Source organism: Camelus ferus, chromosome 6 (assembly GCF_009834535.1).
Source record: "Camelus ferus isolate YT-003-E chromosome 6, BCGSAC_Cfer_1.0, whole genome shotgun sequence".
Classification (NCBI taxonomy): Eukaryota; Metazoa; Chordata; class Mammalia; order Artiodactyla; family Camelidae; genus Camelus; species Camelus ferus.
Window position 1 is genome coordinate 32,855,933 of NC_045701.1, and position 12,459 is coordinate 32,868,391.

Sequence of the window (12,459 nt, forward strand, 5' to 3'; positions counted from 1 at the left end):
TTTATTTTAACACAAATACAGTATAGGGGAAATCTTGGAAGAGGGAAGGCAGAGGGCACTAATATTAATCTATACCTTACTATTTTCCAAAGTGTATATAATTTGTGTATGTTATCTCACTGACTTTTCCACCTTCTGCATGGGCATTGTCATTAATCACATTTTAAAATAAAACTGACTTGGAGATATTAAATGACATGCCCAAGGTCACATGATTACCAAAAGTGTGTACACACACATACGCACTCACACACACACACACACGCACTCACACACACACACACACACACACACACACACACAAAGATGCATGCCTGCCAAGCTGCAAACTTCCTTTATACCACTCTTGGAAGTGGTGGAAGCCACAGCAGGCAGGTTTCAGCTCAGCAAAGGAGAGTGTTCTGACTGAGCTCTCTTGGGATGGCTGCTTAGGTGCTTTCTCTGCAGGGAACTGTCCCAACAGAGCCCAGAAATACCTTAGTCAGGAGGACCGGGAGGTCATCATGGGCATGGGCATACAATCACTTTTAAGACCTTTTGCAGCTCTGAGCCTTTCTTGGTAGGAATGTTGTCAGTGGATGTAGCTGGTGTCCAGGTTCTTGTCCCATCCGAGACAGAATTCAGAGACAAGACGCAGAGGTTAAGAAAGTAAAGTGAGGATTTATTAAGGGATAGATAGCACACTCTCCAGGGGAGAGCGGGCAGGCCCAGGTGAGCTTTCTTTAGCAACTTGGTTACATAGAGTGTAAAACTGAATTCACTGGGGAGGGAAGGGTTTGAAGTCGTATTCCCTGATTTTCATCCCAACTCCACCTTCCTGAAGGGAGGAGGGATTTTTGTCCTTGTTTAGTCTGGATCAGAAGTGTCATGGCATCGGTGCAGGATGGGTACTTCTAATCTGCAAGGCTAATTTTATTATAATGAGGGCATAGTGAGCAAAATGTTACATTCAGACACTAGAGATTCCTGCCTTTTCCCACCTTTTTTTGGTTGGCCTCCAGGCTGCTCATCATGTGACCACTTATCAGCTCAAACGTTTCTGCTTTTCTTTCTCTGCCCAGGGACCCCTGGTGCTTACATGATGTATGGTTTCCTGCATTTGGCCTGTGCCCCTCTTTTCTGCCCAATTCCTGCCATTTGGCCCGTGTCCCCTTTCTCTGCTCATATCTAGCTATCTGCCTACTCTAACAGGAAGAGACATGACCTGGGGGTTAGGAGCTCTGGGATCCTGTTCAGTTATGTGACTCAATTGCCATTTTCTGGGTCTCACTGTCTTTATCTCACAAAAGAGGACTGGGCTATGGTAGAGGCTTTTTAGCATTATTAACCATGGAAACTGTTCCTCAGATGGATTTTACACATACTGAGTTAGCTTTTTGAAATCATATAGCTGTATCTATATTTATACCCATGTATATAGATTCGTGTGTACATGTTGTTATATATATTTTTATATGGTTACATACACACATATATGTATGTGTCCATGTGTATTTGTGTGTGCTTGTGTGTATAGTTCTTGCATATTTTTGTTCATTTTCTTCATTTTCCCTTTCCGAGCATGATCCTGGTACATTTTAAAAAATTATTAATAAAGTACAATTCACGATATAAATGAATTAGATAAATTGCCACAAACTGAACATACCCATGCAGCCAGCACCCAGATCAATAAAGCAAACATTACCAGCCCCCAAAAGTCCCTCCACTTTGTGCTCCATTCCAATCGCTCTCTCACAACCCAAAGCATTAACTTGTTTTCAAGCAACGTAGATTAGCTTTGCCTATTTTTGTACTTTATGTAAGCGGAATCACCCAGTATGTATTCTTCTGTGTCTAATTTATTTCACCTACATTTTTGAAATTTATCCATATTGTTGCATGTAGCTGTAGACATTTGTTATGGCCTGAAGGTTTCTGTCCCCCTAAAATTCATGTATTGAAGCCCTAACTCCCTGTGTGGCTGTATTTGGAGACAGGGCCTCCAAAGAAGCAAATAAAGCTGAATAAGGTCATAAAGGGGGAGCCCAATCCAACGGGATTAGTGTGCTTAGAAGAAGAGACACTGGAAAACTTGCTCTCTCTGACCCCCTAACACACTCACCAAGGAAAGGCCATGTGGAGACAGAACAACTGCCCATGAGTCAGGCAGAGACCTCACCAGAAACCAGATCAGCTGGAAGAGAAAATAATTTTCTCAGTTCTGTAGGCTACAGGTCCAGCATCGCAGCGCCAGCAGCACTGGTGCCTTCAGAGGCCTCTCTCCTCAGCTTATAGGTGACAGGCTTCTCCCTGTGCCTTCACAGGTTTTCCTTTTGTAGAGATCTATAACCAAATGTCCTCTTTTTATAAGGGCACCAGTCAGGCTAGATTGGGGCCCACCCTAATGATCTCACCTTAATCACCTCTCAAAAGGCTTTATCTCACTACAAAGCCGCATTCTGAGGTACTGGGGGTAAGGACTTCAACACAGGAGTCCTGGGGTTGGGCGGGGCAGTGGTGGGGGTACACAATGACATAATGTAACATGTTACAGATGGAAATGGCCCAAAGATCAAGAGTACTTATTTGTCCAATAATCCATCTGGTTTTTTACTGAAATGCTTCAAGTCTTTTTGAAAAAAAAAAGCAGGTGGTGGTGTTCTGATCTCAGATTAACAAAGATGATCTTAAACATATGTTAAGTCAGCTTAATGATAACAGCTTTAACAAATAGACCCACAAAGGTACAGTTTCTCAAACACTGTAGAAGTTTATTTTTCACTTCTATAACAGTTTAAGGAAGAGACACAGAACTGGCAGGGTGGCTCTCCTTTAAGCAGTCAATCTGAGGGCAGCCCTGCCATCTTCAAAACATGGCTTCCAAGATCTCCTAGGGGTTTCCTAACCTAGTCAACTAGAAAAGAGCATGGAGGTGTGAGAGAGATTTTTGGGCCAACCCAAGAGCTGGCATGCATCGTGTACTCACATGCCATTGGGTAGAACTCAGTCACCCGGCCACATTAACAATACAAAGTATGAAATGTGGTCTAGCTGTGTGCCCTGGAAGGAAAAAAAATACATTTTTGATAAACTGGTAGCAATCTGCCACAAGACTCAACATGTACTAACAATAAAAGATTGATAAATTCAACTAAATTAAGGTTAGGAAAAGATTAAAAAAAAAATAGGAGGCACAGCTCATGAAGATGAAAAAATACACAGTTACATTAGTAATAAGAGGAATGAAAATTAAGCCAGGATTGGATATTATTTCACACCTTACAGATTATCAAGTCTTTCAAAATCTGTCCATGCTAAGTACTGACAAAGATGTAAAGTGACAGGAACTCTCATCTATTGCTGTTGAGTGTGTACAATATTACATTTATTAGGGAAAAACAGTTTGGCCTTACTTCTTAAAGTTGAAATGTATGTATCTTATTTCTAGGTCCTTTCAGAGGGAATTAAAAAGCATGGTTTTGGGCAAACTGTAATTTTCCTAGATGACCTTATGTGCCTCTAAGGCTAAAAGCTTTAGCATGAGGATGCCGTCTTCTCACGAAGAGGTTTGTGAAGGAGAGCAAAGAAGCAAGTCATCAGCATACTGCAACCAAGTAGAACCTCTAGGGAACTTTATATCATCTAGATCAGCCTTCAGGATTTATGAGAAATAAGAAAGCCTCTCAGTAAAACCCTGAGGCATTACTATCCCAGTGAATTGTTTTTCTTCAGGAGAGAAGGCAAAAAATTGGCTGGCTTCCTCAGCTGGAACTGAAGAGGGCACTGCATAAATCAATCATAGAAAAGAATTTGCTTCCAGTGGGGATGGATGTTAGTAGCTTATGATGTTTGGGAACAACAGGGTGTCAAGAGATAACAATGTTGCCTATTGCTTGGAAGTTCGGACAAACCTCCACCCTCAGCTCTCCCCCCTCCCCTATAAAATGGGAAGATTATAGGAGCCAGTACAAAGGATAATGAGCCCCTGAAACTTGTAATCTTCTATTAGGGGCTTTATGGCTTGAAGGGCTTCATTATTTACAGGGTATTGATTAATTCTGGGAAGAGGTTTTGAGGGGTCTATTTGAATCATGATGGGAGGTGTGCTGTGAATTTTGCCAATATCAATTGGAAATTTTGCTCATAAGGAGGGTAGTAGCTGATTTTACAGGGACAAATGATCAGTGTTTCCAGAATCGGATCTAGTACCACCAGGGACAGAGCAAATAAAAAATGTCACAGAGTCATTTAATTCACATGGTGGTGAATTGTCAAATTCTACTGTCCAATTCTGGAATTGCCTCCCCCTTTTGTGAGAAAGAAATTCTGGCATGATAACTCTCAAAGAAGTCTCAGCCTGATAAATAGACAGGGGCAGATAACCTAAGGAGAAAGGGGTGTGGATCTCTCAAAGGGTCTAAACAAAAGGGAATAGGGCCAGAGACGGGAACCTTTTGAGGTTCATTAGAGATCCCCACCATCTGAACTGTTTCGGCACTCCAAGGCAGGGGCTATTTTATAGTAGTGGGTTGAGCCCCAAGAGAGTAGCCCTGGTGTCAATTAGGGCTAGAGGAGATTCATCCCCAATCTGGAGAAACATTTCTCTAAACCGATTAAGAGGGAGGTTGGGAAGAGCTCCTGTGCTTCCTCGGAGCCCCATCCTTGAAAATTGGGAGGACATTTGCAATGCTGGTTAGAGGGCTGCAGGCATCTGAAGCACTTACACTTTGTAACAGTCTCTTTTCCAATGCCCTGGCTTTTTACAATAATAACAGAAGCTAGGAGGGTTTTTGATTTTGTTTAGGGGACTTCATTTGCTGGAGTTGAAGATTAAGACTTTTAGCTGTCTTCATTTTAGGTGACTCATCTAGAGTGCAAGGCAGCTGGTTTGCCAGATTAACTAAATCTGGAGTGAATATTGTTTTCCGTTCAATCCTGGTCCCTTTTACTTGAAGGCAAAGGTCCCAGTTCAGCCCATTAATGAACATAGAGTTAAAGGCTACCTGGGTAAGTCAACTTCTGAAGGAAAACCATAATTTTCTTTAAAAATAATCTGAAGTCACTTGTAATAGTCATGATCAGATTCATCAGATTTTTGTGTACAAGCCTAAATATTGTTCTAACCAACAGACTTTGGGAAAGCCTTGGGAATTGTCCGATAAAGTCACCTGACAGTTTCCTGAGCCTGATCATAGAGTCAGTTGTTGGGCTGACCTCTCAGTTGTAATTCTAGAGAACTTTTGGGATTTTCCCAAGTAGCAATTTTGATTCAGTGCTGGGCCTGGCCTTCACTGACAAGCATGTGAACTAGCTAATAAAAGTCAGAGAAACCAGGTTGATAAGTTTGAATGACTTTATTAAATTTCTCAGCAAATCTGTGAGGATCTTCTGTTACTTTGGGAAAATCTTTGACTATGGCTTACAGATCAGCCAAAAAATTAAGGATTGAACCTCTGGATCCTCAGAAGGCTTAATTTTAAAGGGACAGGTTCAGGGGAAACAGGAGTGGGGAGAGTTTCAGGGGAAAAGGGAGGCTCGGTGAGAGAATTAGTGTGGGGGATCTCAGAGTATAGAGGAGGTGTAGGTGGTATAGAAGGGAAGGAGCACCATGGTGCTGGGGGCGGGGCCTGAGCACGAGGAACCGAGGAAAGAGCATGAGGTCAGAAGCCATTTTAGCTTTATTTAACTGTTGTTTGCCTCAGTTAAGCTTAAAATTTTATTTTGCAGAAAGTCAATGTTAGGCTGCCAGTAACTTTAGGAAACCTTGAAATACCAATCAAGATAGGTGTTCCATCAGTTTTGGGAATTTTGGAGCTATGGTTTTCCAACTCGTATGGTTTTAAGAAAAGTAAGCCTGGGGATACTCTAAAGGTATTTGTCATCTAAATAATCTGGCCTTTGGTTTTAGTGATTTCTTGGGGCATGAGGGATAAAAGTCATACTGTATCCAACCAAAATGGATAGTCAAGAAATAAACTCTCCTCATGTTTGCCTGGAGCCCCGTGGGCTGTCCCTTAGCATAAAGTGAAGTGGAACTAAATCTACCCCCAGCAGAGCAGATAGCCTTGGTAACGAGCAAAGCAGAAAAAGGGAAAAATGACCCAACTCTGAGAAGCTGTGACTAAGAGCCAGCCTTCCTGAAGATTTACATCCTAGGTTCTCACTGGGTCTCAAGCAGCAGCCTTAATTTTCAAGTGGTTTACTGGGAGGAATGCCAGGCAGAAGCATTAGCAAATCCTCTCTGAAGAAGATGCCTTTATTCTAGGCCTTGGGAATCCTGCCCGCCTCTCCCTTCCCCCACCACATATACGAGATCTTTTTAAACATAATAAGCTGCACATAGTCGAAATACCGAAGAACACAGGAAAACATGACACTGTGAATGAGAGCCAGGAGGAATAACTCTTAGCAGGAACAGATCGGCATGTTCTTGAGGTTTTGGAATTATCTGGCACATATTATAATACAAACTTTAAAATAACTGGAGGGAACAGAAAAATATGAAGTCTCATTACAGATTTGATAAAGAACGAAACAGAATTTCTAAAAGTAGAAAATGAGATAACAAGATAAAGAATTAAATGGATGATTTACTTGCTGATTGAAGACAGAAGAAAAGAGAATTACGAACTGGAAGAAACAGAATAAATTATTAGAATATAATGCAGAAAAGACAAAACCAGTTTAGAATCTAGAAACTATTAAAGAAAGTGAACACTTTACATATTGATAATCACAATTTCTAATGGCCCTTAAAAAACAGGGTAGAATTAAAATGCATAAATGTTGGGAGAAGGTAAATGAGATTAAAAGTTCTGTGTTTCTTGTATTTTCAGGAAGGGGAGTAAATCTATTGGTTAAATTTAATCTTTGATAAATTAAGGAAACATGATGAACTTTCATGTAATCACCAAAACAATATAAACAATGTGTAACTTCCAAATTAGCAGAAGGGAAAAAAGGAAAGCTAAAAAGTAAGCCACCCAAGAAAAGGTAAGAAAGAAGAGGGACAAATACAAAACATAAAGTAAGAGTAGATTTAAAAGCAAATATATCAATAACTATGTGAAAAAGAAACATCCTGAGTGCTCCAGTTAAAAGTCAAAGAATGCCAGATCAGCTATGAAAACAAATACGTGCTCTGTGCAACAGATGCATTTAAAAAGCTGAAAGTAAAAGAAAGGAAATGGATGTAGCATATTTACAGTTATCATAGAAAACCATCATAGTTCTGTTAATACCAGACAAAATTGACTTCAAGTCAAGAGCGCCCGTAAGAATAAATTTTTACTTATTTTTCACTTCGCAATCATAAAAAGTTCAATTCATCAGGAAGACAAAATGATTTTACACCTTAATGCACCTAATTATATGACCAGAAAATATATAAAATAAAAATTGAAAGAACTCCAGGGAGATAAATAAATTCACCACTATTCCAGGAATTGGTACAAATAAGCAGACCTCCTCCCCCAAATCAGGAAGAATATGTATAATTAAAATAAAACAATGACCAAAGTGGACCTAGTAGACCTGTCTAGAACATTGCACCCATCCAGTGCAGAATATATATATATTTTTAAGTACACATAAAACGTTTGCCAAAAAATGATCATATCCTGGGCCATAAAACAAATCTTGAGGAATTCCAAAACTAAATCTCTGAAAAAATTTCTGGCCACAACATAATTAAGCTAGAAATCAATAAAATGGTAACTAGAAAATTGCTTATAATATTAGGGGAAAACACACTTTAAAAAACCCCAGAAATCACAATAAAACTTAAAAAGAAATAGAATATGTTTTGAGTTGAAATAATAACAATGACAGCATTTATTAAAATTGTGGAATGCAGCTAAAGCAAGTGAAGGAAAATTTTTAGCTACACATTACCAAAAAATTGAAATTATTGATCTATTCATACACTTTAAATTAGGGATTTATAAGACTAAACTCAATGATGTAGGAGGAAGAAATAGAGGTAGCTAAAGTTAATGAAATAACAGGCAAACATACAATATAGAGGTTTAGTAAAGCAAAGATTAATTATTTGAAAAGGCTAATACAATTAACAAAACCTCTGCAGAAACTAATCAAGGAAAACAGAGAGAAGATACATATATATCATATCAGGAACTAAAAAGAGAGTATTTTTACCAATGCTGCAAACTATTAAAAGATAAGCCAAGAATATTATAAAAAATTTCTACTCATAAATTTGAAAATTTTAGACAAAAAGGAAATATCACTGCCTAACACCTACTCAAGAAGGAATTGCATACTTAGATAATACTGGAACTATCAAAGAAATTGCACCAGCAATCACAAATTTCCAAGTGACCTAGATGACTTTACTGTATATTTCTACTGAAAGTCTAGGAAGGAAAACTTTTAATCTACAAACTCTTCCAGAAAAGAGAAAGGAAGGAATACTACCCACCTAACTTTACAAGGCTAGCATAGTCTTAATACAAATAACAGAATAAGAAAGGAAATTTATAGGTTAATCTCATTCATGACTCACAGATAAAGACCCTATACAAAGTATCAACTCTCAAAATTAGTCCAAAAATGTATAAAAAGGTTAATACATAACAAGCAAGTTAGGTTTACGTTAATGAACATATCATTTAACCTTCAGTCAACTAATGTAATTTGCCACACAGATCTAAGAGAAAAATCATATTATTATCTTAATAAACAGAAAAGCATTTGCTAAAATTTAACATCCACTCTTGATAACAAAGATAACATTTTAGCAGACCAAAATAGAAAGAAGTTTCTTTAATCTAACAAACAGTATCTTTAAAACCACAGAAACCATATAATCAACCACTTATCTAGTTAAGAAAATTGGGGTTTCTATCTTTCTCACAAGAATGCAAGAAAGCCCTTCTCTTCAGGCTGCTTTGCACACAAAGTGTGTGATACTGGTATTCTTCTCCCAGCTCTTTTCCTTGGGAGGCTTGAGTTTGGAAAATATCCCAAGTGGGATCCTTTCAGGGAAGTCTATAGAGAAAAAATGGGGGAGAATGTAAAACGTAGGTCCAAGGGAGAAAGCAGGGCTGAAACAGAGAGGGGAGGCTTTGTAGTCCTATGGTCTCTTTTTCTACCTTTAAATCCAGTTTCCTGGACCTGATGCTCTGACTCTGATGTGTTCTCCTGTATTTGTGGTGCTGGGGTTCTCTTGTTCAGGGGAGATCATCAGGGCACAGAGGCCAAGCTCCACTCCTGCCCTTATAGGACACATCCGTTCGTTACTGTTGGGTGGTGGGTCTAAGTGGGTCTAGGTGTGGTAAGTTCCTGGTGAGAGAGGTCGTTGTGATGGTCCCTCACTGAGCTCGACAGCAGAAGAGCTTTGCTCTTCTCCACGTTTTGGACAACCAGAATCAGAACTTTATGGGGACAGCATGGGGGTAGCAGTTTGGGCTCAAGTTATCTGTTTATTTTTAAAGAAAATCTGAGAAAGAAAGACTGATATTCCCAGTTATTCTGGGACGTTACTGCTTGTGGATAACCCCTTCTTGGCACTCTCCCCAGGAGAACTTTGTACCTTAGTCCTTATCGTCCAGGGCCAGGCTCTCTACTTCACCCCCTGTCTTACTGATAGAGGCCTAGTTCCATGACTAAGCAAGTTGGGTTCTCTCTCCCCCCGCCCCCCGCCCTTCCTCTCTCAGCTGATGCCCCATCTATAGTGGGTGCCCCTCCGTTTTGGACTTTGGTGAAACAGCACGCTTGGGGGCATAGAACTTGGTTTTCTTGTTTTTTGGGCCCCAGAATGGAACTTCATTTTTATTTTATTTTATTTATTTATTTAAAACATTTTTTTATTGAGTTACAGTCATTTTACAATGTCGTGAGAACTTGGTTTTCTGAAGGGTGACTGAGACAACAGATGACCTCAGCCAACCAGCTACAGCCTCATCCCTATGTCCGTGCTCCCACGGCTGAAAGTCAGCCAATCCCAAAACATCCTCATTTCTGAGAGTCCACTAATTTCTGGATTTCACATTTCTCAAATTCTATGTAAGATTCGCTCTTGCTTGGTTCAGAGTCACTGTTCTTTACAAGTACAGTTCTCCCTTGCTTAGCAAGCAATAATTCAGATTTTTGTTTCAGGCACTAAATGCCATATCTTTCTTGTGACACTCCTTGCAATTAATTGTTCTGGAGAAGCCCCAGGTGCTGAGTGACCAAGCTTGTTGAGCACCTTGCCTTGTCCCTTAGCAACTTGATGTGAAGTTGCGGCTGGCTGGGGTAATATCACGTGTCACATTGCCTTGCATTCTTCACTGACTCCACTCTTTTTCCTTACTGTCATTGCCCTGGGCTTGCATCTCCCAAAGAAATTGTTATTTCTGTAATCCTTGCTTCAGGCTCTGTCTTCTATAGGAGTCAGTATAGGACAGAGTGTTGAAGTACAGGCTGTGGCATTTCTTCCTTGTACCTCAGGCCGGAAGTTAAAGTTCAGAGGAAATCTTATAAGTTACAAAGATATCCCCCGGGAGAGCCTGCCATTAAAGCCTTTCCTCCTCATGCTATCTCCTCCCGGCAGTCTGTTTAACCACGTTTTATGATGGAAGGCTTTTTCTTATTCCTTTTTACAATCTGTTCCTGGGGGCCTGACCAGGAATTTCACCCAAGTATTTTATATTGGTAAAGCCAGCACTGCAGCCCTATGAAAAGCATTCCAAGATTTTCAGCCCCACTGAGAGAAGGAAGCACATCCTGTGCCTTGTAAAGGTGAAGCATCTCATGGGGAAAATGAGATGTCTGTATCGGCAAATACATTAGTAATCACGGGAGAGTTGGGGCTCAGTGCTACAAAGTCACCAGAAAAAACTGCTGTTCTCAAAAGAGGTTGTACTTTCTCCACTCTTCCATATTCGTTGCTCCTTGTGTGATTATCCAACCAGAGAGTGACAAAAATAGGCAAAGAATAACTGAATGTGCACTGCAGTATGCTCAGTGACAGCCCCGGGGACAATCCACATGTAGATCTTTACTTAGTGTTGTCAGGGAACCATGGGGATGATGATAAGAACGAGGCAACACAGAAAAGACTTTCAGGCTGGGGGTGAACGTGGCATAAGGAGAGAGATAGTGAGAAATAAACTGATAGTTCATAAATCACTGAGTAGATACTCAGAAGACTGTTGAAGAACCAGTGATAGAAAAAGAGCACGACTTTCTAGGAGCCTCTTGGGATCCCCAGGGAATCAGGCTTGGAGGAATCTTTTAGAATTGATTAGTTGTCTCCAAGTACTTTTCCTGCATTTTTCTTAATCCATGCAACAAAAACTTTATCTCTTACTTTTCCTGTCTCTCTGTGGATTGTTTCATTTCTGAAATTTGGTCTCACCGTCTTTGCCTTTTTTGGGTTACTTTTACGTGGTGTGATGTGCAGGCCCCTTCCTGTGTATCACTACCATCTATCATTGTTTCCTTTCTAGGGACATGACATTCTGAAAGTGGAGACCCACTGTGTAACCTCAGTGTTGCCTTTTTATATGAGGAATGAACTTTCATCTTTAGGAATTCCAGTGGACTCCCTCTTTCCTGTATGATTTCCACCCTTTTCCTTCATTATATAAAATGACTGTACGCCATGGACTTGGTGCTCCACTTCAGTGCTACCATCTGACATCTCGTTTCCAACCCAAACTCTAGCCAGACTGAGGGAGGAGAACATATATGACAGAGTCAGGGAAACCTGCGACAGGCCGACAATGGGAGCATTATGGGTGGGGTCCGTGGGTGATAACCCTGTGCTATAGCACCCAGATGGAAGGCAGACATCCCAACTTGAACTCATCAGTCATAAGATGACCTTGACACTCCTTTCATTGCACTAAATTCAATAAAAATAAGATAATCCTTTGAAAACATGTCATAAGAAAAACTCAAAATGCTTGGTGGATGAGCTAAGGCTGAGAACTCATTTTGATTTGTCGGTAACCACAAATTGCAATTAACTGCTGTCACCACAAGTCACCCTTCTAGGGTTCAGTGTGTTGAAAGTGCCGTTGACTCTTCACAGCCATTGGAGCCACAGTGAGAACTTCATTAAAAGATCATATGGGCCATAGATCAAAGATAGAGATTCTATTTCCTACAAATTCTGAGCCTTTCCATTGCTTAAGCTAATATGGGGAAGTCAAATCACAGGAACATCAGGGAAAAGGGCCTAAGGGAAGGGTTTTAATATAATACAGATGGTGATGGAATGTCCAAGTCTAGGCAATTCTTTTATTTAAAAATATGCATCAAGTACTTTTTCTGTGTTTGGCACTCTACAAAGCACTGGGAATCAGATGGTGAGCAATAACATTTAGTTTCTAATCTTGAGGAGTGAGACATACATTAGCCAAATAAACGCACATGTATATGATTATGAATGGGGCAAACACTCCAAAGGAAAAAAATTATTGGAGAATATGACAGGCTAACCTGACCTTTTACAGGGGTTGGGGTAGA